At 39.0% G+C, this 15,373-nt stretch overlaps 1 protein-coding gene across 5 annotated transcripts in view; it reads right to left on the bottom strand.

The window, feature by feature from the left end:
* gria2b (glutamate receptor, ionotropic, AMPA 2b) overlaps positions 1–15,373 on the bottom strand; it is a 203,927-nt gene that overhangs the window by 12,176 nt on the left and 176,378 nt on the right. The window lies entirely within an intron of this gene.

Here is a 15,373-nt window from a genome sequence, read left to right as displayed (position 1 = left end):
AATGATACCGCAGGAAATCACTCATTTGAGTACTTTACAGTACAGGGTGTCCCTAAAGTTAGGACTCATAGGAAATAGCAATATTTATAACTAACTGTATTTTTTTTCCCCGCAGATTACATATGAGTTTCTCAAAAAGAGAAAGAATTGAACTGGTACTTCTTAGTGGACGTGAAAAATAGTCATATTGAAAGATAGCAGTTGATTTTAATGCACGTCATCCCAGAAGGACCCTAATTGACTTTTCCACCGTGGTGAAGGTGGTTAGAAAGTTTAAAGAAACAGGCAGTGTCATGGACAAACCCCATTCTGGATAACCAAGGGTATCTAATGGAATGAAAGAAACTGTCATGGCTAAGGTTTACCCTAGCCCCAAAAAAATCACACTGAAGATGTTATTAATTAATGTTTCAGTTAAATAAAATATTGTTCATATTTATTTATTGAAAAATGCATTTTGCCGATGTGTCCAGACTTTAGGGACACCCTGTATAATTCAATCGATTGTTTTGTACAATAATATACACTTATGTTTATTAGGTACTGTAGGGAAAAATGTGCTCAAAACTGCCTACCTCTTTAACTGGGACATTTTGACATCGGAATTAGAAAATGAGGTCACATCTGACACTTAATTTTATATTTTGTTCTCTCATGAATTTTCATATAAGAAGTCTTATTTTAATGAACCAGGATTTACCATGACTCTTGAAAATGAACTGTTTTCGAACTTTTCATGATAATTAATGGCAATGGAGTGTTACTAGAACATACCATTTACGTATATGCTGACTGGTATAACTGAAATGCTTCCTAGCTAGTATATGTAAATGAGCTTAATTGATAAAAGAAGTTATTCTGTTAGATTTATTCACTCTGCCATGTTGCATTCAACAAGAGCACATCTGGGCTCTACCAATTGGTGGTAAATAAAGGAGGTCCATTTTGGAGTTCACATGTAACAACCATTTAAGTCTATTCTTTATTTCAGTATGGAGTATTTTCCATAACAGTATGCAAATAAATGAGCAAGAAATTTAATGAAGTGAAAACTTTAATAATATTTCATTTGATTTCTTTTTTTTTTTTGCAAAAGTAATTTATTTATTTACACACTAGCAAAATACCCACGCTTCGCAGCGGAGAAGTAGTGTGTTAGAGAAGTAATGAAAAAGAAAAGGAAACATTTTAAAAATAACGTAACATGATTGTCAATGTAATTGTTTTGTCACTGTTATGAGTGTTGCTGTCATATATATATATATATTGGTACCTCGGTATACGTCTGCTTTGGAATAAGTCCAACTTGGTATATGTCCTGTTTGGATACAAAAAAATTTTGCTTGGTATACGACCTTTGTTTGGAATACGACTCGCGTGCTAACCTTGTTTACCTCTCTCAAGACAAAGCCACAACTGCCCACGAGTGTTAGTGCTCCAGTTGCTAGCATTCAGTGAACAACCCGCGCTATAACTCTCTGTGAACTTTCACGTGTGTGATATAGCGGGTCCACAGCTCCTGTCAAAGTCCAGCTTTAAAATAAATAATCACCGCGCTCGCAGCTTGATGAGGGGGCGTGGTGGTTATGTGGCTGAAGGTTGTCAGGGTGATTAGCGATGTGGGCGTTTCTCACCAAAGTGCACTTGTGAGGGACCGTCCGCATTCATGATTGTTCCTGGGGCTGCTTATCTTGATAAACAGAAGCGCGAGTCAGCTAGAAGGGGAATAAAAAGAAAAAAAGACGGGAAGTTGAGTGAGTGAGAGAGAGCGAGAGAGGGCTGCTTATCTTGATAAACAGAAGCGCAAGTTGGCTTGAAGGGGAATAAAAAGAAAGAAAGGATGCGAGAGAGGGAGAGAGCGAGCGAGAGCGCGCATGAATAAAGTGGCTGAAGCAGGCAGAGCGAAGGTCAGCTGCAAGTAGGGCGACTCCCCAGTTGGGAAGCATGCACCGGGCTTCTTGTTTTTTTTTTTTTAAAGAATGCTTTCTATTGTTTTTAACCTCCACGTTTCACTTCTGAATTTATTGATTATTTATTGGAACTTTGGAGATTGCACTTTAATTTGAACACCTTGTTTTGTTAATTGTTTTAATAAAAGCACTTTGCACTTTTTCACCATCCCCTTGCTTTGTTGTTACCGATGAGGTTAGCAGCGAGGCACATTACCGACGGTGTAGGATTCAAGGGCTCCCCGGCAGCAAATGGGAGCATACAGCAAACCTGCATCGTTACAACGTGATTTTGTGTTTTTTTCATGTAAATTTGAATTGATTGTTGAAAAGTATGAAGGTTGCATGCGTATCCGGGACATGGCTGTTGCATACCGTTTGCCGAGAACGACGGTATCTATGATTGTGAAAAACAAAGATGTTATTAAAAAGTAAAGTGAGGTAAAATTTTCATTTTTTTCATCTAATTGCTTTTGTATTTATGTATTTTAGTATTAAGCAGTGTTTAAATTATTTTATACAACCCCATCAATGTATAATATGCCAATAACAATAGGATTTTTTTTTTTCATGGGAACGGATTAATCATTTTCCCATTATTTCTTATGGGAAAAATTTGTTTGGTATACGTCCTGTTTGGTATAAGTCAAAGGGTCTGGAACGGATTAAGGACGTATACCGAGGTTCCACTGTATGTATATATATATATATACACACACACACACACACACATATATAAAGATATATATAGATATACACATACATCCACATATATATATATATACATATCTACACATATATACACACATATATGTGTGTGTGTGTATATATATATCTATATACAGTAATCCTTCCTCGATTGCGGGGGTTGCGTTCCAGAACCCCCCGCGATAGGTGAAAATCCGCGAAATAGAAACCATATGTTTGGATGGTTATTTTTATATATTTTAAGCCCTTATAAACTCTCCCATACTGTTAACATTATTAGAGCCCTCTAGACATGAAATAACACCCTTTATTCAAAAGTTTAAACTGTGCTCCATGACAAGACAAAGATGACAGTTCTTTCTCACAATTAAAAGAATGCAAACATATCTTCCTCTTCAAAGAATGTGTGTCAGGAGCAGAGAATGTCAGAGAGAGAGAGAAAAAAGCAAAAAATCAATATGTGCTTTTGGGCTTTTAAGGATGCCGAAGCACCACGATAAAGCGGCATTTTTTACAGGCGTGTCCGTATCCTCTAGGCAAACAGCCTCTGTGCAAACAGCCCCTCTGCTCACACCCCCTCCGTCAGGCAGAGAGAGTGAGAGAGACATAGAAAAGCAAACAATCAAGCACCGCGTGGGAAGCACATCGTATATCATTGAGGATTTTATGTAATACGTAATACATGCTCTGATTGGGTAGCTTCTAAGCCATCTGCCAATAGCGTCCCTTGTATGAAATCAACTGGGCAAACAAACTGAGGAAGCATGTACCATAAATTAAAAGACCCATTGTCCGCAGAAATCCGTGAACCAGCGAAAAATCCGTGATATATATTTAGATATGCTTACATTTAAAATCCGCGATAAAGTGAAGCCGCGAAAGTCGAACCGCGATATAGCGAGGGATCACTGTTAATATGTATATGTGTGTGTATATATATATATATATGTGTATGTGTGCGTGTATATATATATATATTGAAATATATATATTGTGGACTGTGCCCGGCAGTTTATTCCGGCCAAGTCCCCCAAGCCGCCAGATGGAGCCCTCCCTGCAGTATGGAGGTGCCCCTAAGACCAGCAGGGAGTCATGGACTATGTAGTTTTTATTCTCAGCCCTGCTGGATACCACAGGGGCCGCAAGAGGGAGCTGCAGGGAGGACCAGAGACTTATTTGTACACTATGACCCGGAAGTTCGTCATAGGAAGAGCGACGGACTTCCGGGATGAAGAAAAGTACTTTTACCTGACCGAAGTGATACAAGATCACATGGACTGGGGACTGGGAATACTTCCGGGTCAGGGAATATAAAAGGACTGAGGGAACTCCCAGACGGCGAGCTGAGCTGGGTGGTAGGAGGGCAACGCGTCTGGGAGTGGAGGATTATTATTGATTTATTATTGTTGTTGATTTATGAATAGTGTGGAGTGGAGGGTGCTTGGTGCACATTATTATAATAAATATAATCATTGTGGCAATTTTACCAGGTGTTTGGCGTGGTACCTGAGGGTTCAAGGGAGCACTACTGCCCCCTACTGCGACAATATATATATATATATAAGTATATAAGTATATATATATATAAACTATTGAAATAGTTTTACTGTCAAATAATGCAAAGAGTACGCGCCACGTGTTTTGCCCTAATTCTGGGCTCATCAGGCGTACACACTCACTACACCCCCTCTCGGGATTGGAACCTCGGACGTCAGCGCTAGAGGCAAAGCCTTTGCGTTGTGCGACGGCGTGTGGTTCGTTTATTTGACAGTATGTAGATCGGGATAATTACATTCAAGGCATTCGTAGTCTGAATCACAATCTGACTGCATGGGTGGTTATCTACCAGGTAACGCTTGTGGTTGGTCAGCAAGTCGGTTAACATCCGCCACGGTGCCCTCTTTCAGTTGCAAGAAGCAGATCATAGAATGGTTGAAATAGTTTTACTGTCAAATAATGCAAAGAGTACGCGACATGTGTTTCACCCTAATTCTGGGCTCATCAGGTGTACACACTCAATGCACCCCCTCTTGGGAATTGAACCTCGGATGTCAGCGCTAGAGGTGAAGCCTCTTGTGTTGCGCCACGGCGTGTGGTTCGTTTATTTGACAGTATGTAGATTGGGGTATATATATATATATATATATATATATATATATATATATATATATATATATATATATATATATATATATATATATTATATCAAAATACCCGTGCTTCGCAGTGGAGAAGTAGTGTGCTGAAGAAGTTATGAAAAAGAAAAGGAAACATTTTAAAAATAATGTAACATGATTGTCAATGTAATTGTTTTGTGACTGTTATGAGTTTTGCTGTCATCAAGGATTTGATTATCATTATTTCTTGCAATCAGGTTCGTATTTGGAGGATGTTTTGTGTTCAAGTTACATTCCGTGTTTGTCAACCGTTGTAAAGATAACAGGTTTCATTCATCAATTCCTTTCTTACTGCATCAATAAACAGCTCGTCTTCCTCTTTATTTGAGACATCACAAACTGCATGAACGGGTTTTTTTTACACTGTCTGACACTGACTTTTTCCACCGTGTGCTTTGTTTCCGCAGTAGCTGCACTTATGAATATGCTTGTATGCATCACTCGCTTCATATTCTTTTGCTGCCTTCTCAATTGTGTAATGCGTTTTTGTTCAGCGCTCTTTGGATCTGTTGCTTTTTGTCTGCGTACTGCGTTCACAGTCAGTTCACGTGAGCCGCTCGGAGTACATGCATTGAAGGTTCTCAGCTGTGCTTGTGCTATCTTGTGCAATGTCCACAGCTTTATTTAATGTTAGCTAAGAGCCGGCACTTAAAAGTTTCTCTGGCAGTTTCGCCGAGTTTGTGCCAAACACCACCCTGACCATTTCATCTTCATCTGCATTAGCACAGTCCTTCACCCGCGAATATTTAGCGGCAGAGTGTTTCTACTGGATTGCCACTGACAGACGGCCGTATATGGGCAGGCACTCAATTACGTGGGAGGCGTGACGATGAGGGATGCAATTCCACCTCACACGGCGACCGAGCTGCAGGCTATGGCCGTATATATGTACATAAGTAGGTTCCAGTTATGACCGTTACGTGTAGAATTTCGAAATGAATCCTGCCTAGCTTTTGTAAGTAAGCTGTAAGGAATAAGCCTGCCGAATTTCAGCCTTTTACCTACATGGGAAGTTGGAGAATAAGTGATGAGTCAGTCAGTCAGTCAATCAGTGAGGGCTTTGCCTTTTATTAGCATAGATTACAACATACAGTCCACAACAATTTCATTAACCCATACAACAAAAACAGGTTTGTTAAGGTACAGTCAGCTTTCCATTTTCATTTTTTTTAATTAATGACCATTATCACTCTGAAACATTGGACCAAACATCCATGCTACACACTTACAGTTTGGATCTTAACTCAGTTCTCATTAAAGCTATATTTCCCATTCCCCAATGTCCACAAGCCCCTCCACTTCTCAATATCTTCCTTAATTTTCCACTCTAGCTCCATTTCCAAAATATTTTTTACCAATTACACATCTTTGACCATAAACCTTTTTATCAGGATATACCTGGCACTGCACATACACTTACCTCTTTGCCCGACTAATTATAAGCCATACTAAAAAGGCTTCACTTGAACCTCTGCCATCTCCAGCTAGACCCTCTTCTTTCAAAATTAAACCATACGATAAAACAACCGAATATTTTACCATTATCAATAGTTCTTCCACATTTGCCCACACTTCTTGTGTCCACTTGCACTCCCAAAACACATTTCTAATTGTTTCCACCTGAGGACATGGTCTGGTCTTGGCCATTTCCTTGTCTATGTCAAACCTTGCCTATACATCCTCTCCCTCACACCATTATCCAGTTCAAATCCTCTAAAGTATTTTCCAGCCCTTTCGGCTGTACCACTGTCTATACCCCTACTTCAGACATTCTGGTCAGACTCTGGCCTTCCTCTATTGTACTCCTGATAGCCTTATACTATTCTTTCTCTTTGCAGCACAAAGCAACATCAGCAAATTCCCTGTGCTTCATTTTAATTTTCGTTCATATATTTCGCCTCCTGGTTTCTCCAATGCCTTTGCTGTCAAATTTGACCACGTTGTCAGAGTCGTCATTATTGATGTGAACCACAGAGCCACAAAATATTGACATTTGTGTAGAAAGGCCAAATCCAAGGCCAAACATATATAAAAACACAACCCATCTTAAGTTGAATGTCTGCGATATCTCTACCTCTCCTAATCCCATGTTAGCTGTTATTTAGTATGTTATTTTCATATGGGTACTTTTCCAATATAATTCTTTTATTAGTTCCCATGCATTTTGTCTCCTTGTCTCAAAGACTGGAGTCACATTTGCAACTGTACGGTCCTCCTGTTAACATTAATGAAATGAGTCAACGGTTAATACTTCACATGATGAATCAAAGTCTACAACTATCTTTAGGCCGTTGAGGTTAAGGTTGAGGTATGGAGCATGTACTGATGCAGCAAGTTTAGGCCATTAACAAATGCAAAATTTTGATTTTAATTTTTTGCAATGTTAAGGCATTTGAAAAATGTACAAAAACTGACTGCTATAATTAGAGAGGTACTCTTCATCCAAGCTAAGGAGCAAAAAAAAATTTTTTCACCAGTAAAAGATGCATTACAATATAGCACAATGCTTCTTAATTCAAAGTTAAGTTTAAATTGCAAAGATACTACCTAAAAGTAGTTTGAAAAGTCAAAAAGGATCAACTGGGAGAACCTTTAGCAAGAAAATGCACTCCCTACAGTAATTGGAGAACAAGATAGCCTTCATGATGACCATTACACCTAATTATCGCTGATGTTCTTTCCTGTCATTAAAATCTAGCAACACTATAATCATTGAAACAAAGCGGCACAGTAGCACCCAGCAGGAAACAATATGGCTTCTCAAGGAATTAACATCATACAATATGAATGTTTAAACAAAAAAAAAATAAAATGCTACTATAAACAGATTCTGCATAATTTAATACCACAAAGTGAAAAAGAATATCTGGGAAAAAAATAATATAATGTGAAAAAGAATTTAAAGCAAAACCAAATTATAAGACTGACCTGGGACTGTGAGGTGTGAAGGCTATTAACTAAGGAAATTAAAATGCCCTCCTTAAAGGTATGAATGAGAAAATGCCACTTGGCATGCATGCATATCTGAGGAACACCCTGCCAGCTCTGTACTGGAGTATGGTACCACCCTGGGGCGAGAGGGGGTGCTGTCGCTAACTGTCCCGTCTCTTTCCTCCACAGCTCTGAGAAGACAACCAACTAGGATGACTTACCTCACCCCCATCACCTCCATAAGTCCCGCCCTTTCCAGTTCCGGATAATATAGGCAAAAGTAACCAAAGCATTTTTATTTGCCAAATATTTTCCTGAAAATTTGCTTTGTGTGGGCAGCATGATGTCACGAAGCTGTAGCAGCCACTGTTGAATGGGAAAGCCCTGGCCGAGTACCTGTATGTAATGCTAATCTTCATAGCGGTTGCTATGCCAGATCAACTGCTATTCCGGATTAAATGCTTTTTCCGGCATGAATATAACAAGAACTGTGTTACTGCTATGTTAAAAATTAGCTAAAAATACAACACACAAGCAGAAGAAAACTGGAAATGTGTCAGTGTATTCTTGTCTTAAAGTTAATGTGGAGTTTGATGTGACCTGTATGTAATATGTGAGCCTATCTCTATAACAGAATTACCCAGAGTGCTGTGTGGTTAATGCAAACAGTAAGGACTGTAGAACCCACATGCTTTAGTGTTCTTCTTGTTAGGTAACTGTGGTAGAAAGCAAGCAAGTGTGTCAGGGAAAAGAAAAACAAATCACACTTTTCGGCTAGTCGCTTTAGAATCTATAAGTGGCAAGCCTCAGTGAATTCATGCTCCCTGCTCCTGTTGTGACTGTCTGCAAGACATGTCACTGTTATGATATTTAATTCTATTCATTTTACCTCAGGGAGGCATGGTGGTGCTCCCAACAGTCTCCTCCAATAAATGACTATATTCGTAACCCTAACCCATCCATCCATTTCCTAACCTGCTGAATCCGAATAGGGTCACGGGGGTCTGCCGGAGCCAATCACAGCCAACACAGGGCACAAGGCAGGAACCAATCCTGGGTAGGGTGCCAACCCACCGCAGGACGCACACAAACACACCCACACACCAATCACACACTAGGGCCAATTCAGAATCGCCAATCCACCTAACCTGCATGTCTTTAGATTGTGGGAGGAAATCGGAGCGCCCGGAGGAAACCCACGCAGTCACGGGGAGAACATGCAAACTCCACGCAGGGAGGACCTGGGAAGTGAATCCAGGTCCCCTAACTGCGAGGCAGCAGCGCTACCACTGCGCCACCGTGCCGCCCCTAACCCTAACCCTAACCCTAACCCTAACCCTAATTTAGAAATTTAATATCATTTTATAGATTACCGTATATACCGTATAAGTCGGGTCTTAAAACCTGAAAAATCAATCATAAACTCAGACCCCGACCTATACGCCCGTTCAAAAATGCGATACTTAATTTTTTTTTTAATATTTTTTTGCCTCCTCCAATCTCGCATCAGTTTCTCAGACACATTGAATTTTGTTGCACCAGCACAGTTATCTATTTCTTTCGCTACTTCAATGACGTTTAACTTAAAACCAGCTTCATATTTTTTTCTGATTGAACACTCCATCGTAGATAAGGGATGCTCCTACGATAAAGGTGTATGAGGGTGTGCGATACAAAAAACACAAATCAGTGCAAACATCACTTTGGAATAGTTCGGGTATTACCGTTTGGTCACATAGGCACAGTAGAGAGAGAGACAGAGGTTAGGAGCACATGCTGATACAGCGCATTGCTGCACCCACATAGCAAAAAAAAGGCAGTGTGCTCCGTGGTTACTCTCTCAGGTGGGCATTAGCATAGCACAATCCCTTGTACCAATAGCGTGAATTTTCTGCATTCAACTTATACGACCGACATTATAAAATACCAGAAATTAAAGAGTAAAATCAAGTCCTGACTTATCCGTGGAAAAACTTATCCACGAGTATATATGGTACTAAGTTTAAGGAATAGATATTATTATTAAAAAGATTTAATATCATTTTGTAGACAGTTTTTAATTATAGCTGGAAAAAACTTGATCAGCTTACTTTAATACAGGAGTTTCATAAGGTAGTGCTAAGAAGCTTGTTACTTTTTGTTCAAACAGACTCTAATCTCTTGTTTTAATTTTATCATTCTGGGGGTATGGAGTGTTGTTTGGTGAGTGGGAAAAATGAATTTAAATGACATTAGCACAAGGATGAAACTTAATAAAATATGTAAAATGTTAAGGGGTCTGAATATTAACAGTATGCAGCTGTTATAGGACATCCATTCAATCCAATTAAACAGTTATGATGTGCTTGAACAATTCCCAAGTTAATAAAAAAATAAAAAACTTAATTAAGAAATATAAAGGAGGAAACAACTTATGCTAAATAGCAGCTTACGTAGTGTCATTTGCACTTGTATGCTCATTATATGGTGACAATATTTTAAACTCAGTGTTGAAGTACCGTAGCCAATAAGACAATTAACCGCTATTTTCAGACTATGAATAAGTGCCGTTTTCTAATTATGTTCTTTTACCATCTATTCTCACATTTAAATTAACCTACTGTGCAAGTGAGATTCCTGGCTTTCTATAAACTACCATATTTATTATGTTTTTCAGATAACAAGATTGCAGTAGGCTCATTTTTTTGGACAAATTCCATATCTGCTAAAATGCAGGGGATGTTTCATAAGTGGGCACAGGTATAGTGATAGGTATAATTTAACACCAATTAGTTACCCTTTTTATCGTCTCAACATTGAGAATTAAAGTAGTTTTATAAGTCTTAGAAACCTGAAAAATGTTCCTTGCCCAGATGCTTACTAGCTATTCCGTTAATTGGGATTCTTTAAGGACCCAATTCATTTAATTTATTTTGTAGTGCAGCAACATGGTTGGGGGTGGGAAAAACATTTGTCTGAAGCCCTGGACTAATGGGGGCTCAGGACAGTCTGTGAACAAATTGTATTTTTTTTTTGTATTGGCACCACCATAACAACATCTGGTGATCTGACAACAGCATTTGAGTGTCAACAGAGTCATCTAAAGAAAAGATAGTGTGCCCCCTTTTAAAAACGAACAGACACCTGTTGAATTTCTTAATGCTAATGCCTTAATCTAAATGAAGGTTCATAGATTTTAATCACACACTTGCATTGCATTGTGTATTTTTGTATGTTACCAGTCACTTTGGCCAGGGCAGAGCAGAGGGCAAAATTGAATTCTCAGGGTTTTGCTTTGGAAAATGTTCTTCTTCTTTCAGATGCTCCCACTTAGGGATCACCACAGCAGATCATCCAATTCCATCTATCCGTATTTTCCATTATTTTCTGCCACACCGGCTGCCTTCACATCCTCCCTAACCTCATCCATAAACCTCACTTTTGGCCTCCCTCTTTTCCTCTCAACATCCTTTTCCCAATATAACCCTCATCACTTATCCGCACATGCCCAAACCATCTCAATTTATCCTCTCTCGCTTGGTCACCAAACTGTTGTACCTGTGTTGTCCGTCTAATATACTCATTCATGATCCTCTCTACCCTCGGTACAAATCGGAGCATCTTCACCTCTGCCACTTCCAGCTCTGCCTCCTGTCTTTTCGTCAGTGCCACTGTCTGCAACCATACAACATAGCTGGTCTCACCACCGTTTTATAGACCTTCCCTTTCACTCTTGCAAGTACTCTTGTATCACAAGTCGCTCCTGCCACCCTTCTCCGCCAAGTCAACCCTGCCCGCACTCTCTTCTTCACCTCTCTTAAGCACTTTCCATTGCTTTGGACTGTTGTACCGAAGTATTTGAATTCATTGTGAAAGAAAGAAAAATTACTTGCAAGCAACAAAGGGTTAAAAGCTGGCAAAACTGTTCTGCTATAGTAAAAAGTTATTAATACAGATGCCTGTCGTAAGACAAGGTGAAGTAAGCTGACCTAGGGTAACCTCCTCTGTCTGTTAGACACAGGAAAAAATTAAAAAGATAAAGATGACTGTTTCTTCTTTAGGACACGTACACAAAAAAAGAAATGGTTGGCCGATTTGCGCAATATAAGATGAAATGCTTAGGTGATGTTTCATAAGTAAGTGGAAGGGAGAAAATGAATAATTAAAAAGGCCAACCAAAAAGTGAAATGTGCTCTTCTGCTTTGCAAAGCATGAATCCATGTACTCATCTGTAACTGAATAAAAGCTGATTGATTGAACTACTCTCATCTTTCTTGGAGATTACCTTCCACATCATCTACCTTCACCACCTTTGCTCCTTGTAGTTGCACCTTTCCACCAATATTCCCTTTCATTCATGCACATGTATCCTGTCTTACTCGTACTAATACTCTCATTCCCGTTCTCTCCAGTGCGGACCGCCACCTCTCCAGATTTGTCTCAACCTGCGGTCTACTCTCACTACAGATCATAATTTCATCCATGAACATCACAGTCACCGGACACTCCTGTCTGATCTCATCTGTCAACCTGCCCATCAGTATCGCAAACAGGTAAGGGCTCAGAGCCGATCCTTGTTGTAACTCCACTCTCACCTTGAACTAGGCTGTCATTCCTACCACACACTTCACCGTAATCACACTGTCCACATAAATATCCTGTAACACCCTCGGCATACTTTTCTGCTACTCCCGATTTCCTCATACAGTACCATAACTCTTCTCTTGACACCCTGTTATACACTTTATCTAAATCCACAAACGCACAATGCAGTTCCTTGTGACCTTCTCTGCAGATTGCTTTGGAAAATAATTTGAGAAATGAATTTGTGCCATTTCAATGACATCTCTCTTATTACTGACTCAGGTGGTGCTGCAGTCCTTCTCCTCCTTGACCTGTCCGCTGCCTTTGACACCATTGACCATGAAATATTGCTGATGCGGCTTTAACATCTTGGGGCTGCTCTTAACTGGTTCAGGTCATATTTAACTGGTAGACACTTTTCAGTAACTTTAAATTCCTCTTTTTCGTCTACTGCTCCTCTTAAATATGGTGTTCCTCAGGGATCCATTTTGGGTCCTATTTTATTCTCTATATACCTTCACCCTATTGGAGTGATTTTTAGGAAATTTAACATTTCTTTTCACTGCTATGCTGATGATACTCAGGTTTATATTCCTGTCTGCAACTCTGCAACAAAACAACTCCACAACTGTCTTTCTGAACTAAGATCCCGGATGGCTAATCATTTTCTTGATCTGAATCAAAATAAAATGGAGGTGCTTATATTGGGTCCATCAGCTAAAGCCCAAATTGGTCTTGGACTTCTCGGCTCTTTCTCTGTCTTTTCCAAACCTCAAGTCTGCAATCTTGGTGTTACCTTTGATAGTAACCTCTCTTTTGAGAAACAAGTTAATTCTGTAGTCAAGAGTTGCTTTTTCCAGCTTTGTCTATTAGGTAAGATCAAGCCTTTTTACATCTTCTATGGATCTTGAGAAAGCTACTCATGATTTTATCTTTTCTCGTCTTGATTACTGCAACTCGTTGTATTCTGGGATTAGCAAATCCCTGATACGCAGGTTACAGTTGGTCCAAAATGCTGCCACTCGCTTTCTGGTTGGGGCAAGAAAGTCTGATTCTGTTTCTCCAATATTAGCTTCTTTACACTGGCTGCCTGTCAGTTTTTGAATTGATTTTTAAAATCTTGCTGCTAGTTTTTAAATCTTTACATGGGCTTGCTCCTGCCTAATCATCTGAATTGTGTGTTTTACACCAGCCATCCAGAGTGCTTAGATCTTCTGGTGAGTTGTCTCTTGTTGTCCCTCGTACCAAGTGTAAAACCAAGGGGGACAGACAGGACTTGTGCAGCTGCCGCTCCTCGCCTGTGGAAATCTTTACCTCATCACATAAAAGAGTCGTCTACAATTGAACTCTTCAAAACGAGATTAAAGACTCATTTCTATTCAGTTGCATTCCGTGACCTTCAGTAATACTGATGGTTTTCCTCATTGTGATTATGTAACATTACTTCTATTTATTATGTATCTTATTTTATGTTCATATATTTTATTTCTATTTATGTTTTTATGTTAATTGTTTTGTTTTTCTTTTATTCTATAATTGTAAAGCACTTTGGCCACAGCATTACTATTTTGTTTTAAATGTGCTATATAAATAATTTGACACTGACATTCACACAAGAACAAAAAATGTTTAGTTCCTGTCTGAAAATGTTTTCATACATTAATTCCACATGTGTCTGAATGTCTTTTAGTATTTATATAGAGCTTTCTATTTGGGAAAACAATCATTGGAAATGTGCATACCCTCAGCTAGGATAAGGTGGTTGCTTGTGGGCAAATTCTAGAAAGGTTGGATTTGTTGACTTATGAGATGTAGGTCATGCTTGTCTTTACTTGTGTTTAAAGAAGCTGCTTGTCTTAAGTTAAAGATCAAAATATTAGGAGCAGACAAAGATGTTAGACAGGGAATGGCTATAATTACCCTGACAGTACATGACTGTAATTAACTTGTCTTCCTGACATCCTAACTGATGTTTAAAAGCCTCCTAGTTCTTAGTTATTTTAAAGATTGTTTCTCGTTTAGTTGTAAGTATTCCTAACTCAGCTTCAAGTCCAAGCTTATAAGAAGAAACCTGCCACATACACAGTGCACACATGTCAGGTGATCACTGAAAGGTGTGTGTGTGTGTCTGAAATAAACCTTGCTCAGAGCTGATCCATGATTAAAGTGTCTTTGATTTATTTATTATTATAGGTCATTTCTTTAATTAATTAATGATTTTAATCTAGTTTGCTAACATGCAAGGCAGGCAGGCCATGTTTCATGGTGGTTAGGAGGTTCCACTCTCAAATTGCAAGCCCTCTAAAAAAGAAGCCAGTTTAAGATGAGGCCTCAGCTGAAGAAAATGTGGCAATGCATGCCATATGCAGAGACTTAAAGATGTATGTCGACAGTAAAAATGTAACTTTACGGCTGAATTTCAGGGAAGATAGTTCTGTAATTCAGTGGGATATCAATGAGGTTAAAGAAGAACAGAAAAAGATATCTAAGAAGGTCAGGTCATTGATTAAGCCCCTTATAATAACATTTTTTTTTCGTCAAAAACACATGAAAAATGCATTGCATGTTTTGGTTTGAAAAGTTACATTTTTATTAAATCTCATCTTTCTACTATAAAACATGCAAAAAACTAACTGTACAAAGTCAGAAGTGTAGAAAGTATAATAATGAAACAAATAATAATGATCATGATATGAACAGCACAGTGTACATGCATGAGTGATGCGAGTGTCATTTTCGAATTCACCATTTCAATTTTACTACCTGAAGACAGATTCACCTCGTCATCAATGCTGATTAGAGGCACTTCTTATGATACACATTTATGAGACTAGGAGAAGATGTTTCTACACCTTTGCCTGATTAGCGCTCAGGTCTGATGCTGTTGGCACTTTTACAGCCCGAGTAATCCTCCAGTCTAACGTGAAACACATGTGTACAATTGCCCGAGTGAAACTCTGGACTAACACTTTTAGCACTGGTTTTACCGCCTGAGTAATGCTCGGGTCTAACGCTAAGGGGGTTAACAAAGTGCCTTCTCACAAC

The sequence above is a fragment of the Polypterus senegalus genome, chromosome 4 (genome assembly GCF_016835505.1).
Source record: "Polypterus senegalus isolate Bchr_013 chromosome 4, ASM1683550v1, whole genome shotgun sequence".
Lineage (NCBI taxonomy): Eukaryota > Metazoa > Chordata > Cladistia > Polypteriformes > Polypteridae > Polypterus > Polypterus senegalus.
Note: the sequence above shows the minus strand (reverse complement) of the source record. Positions and strands in the feature narration are given on the sequence as shown.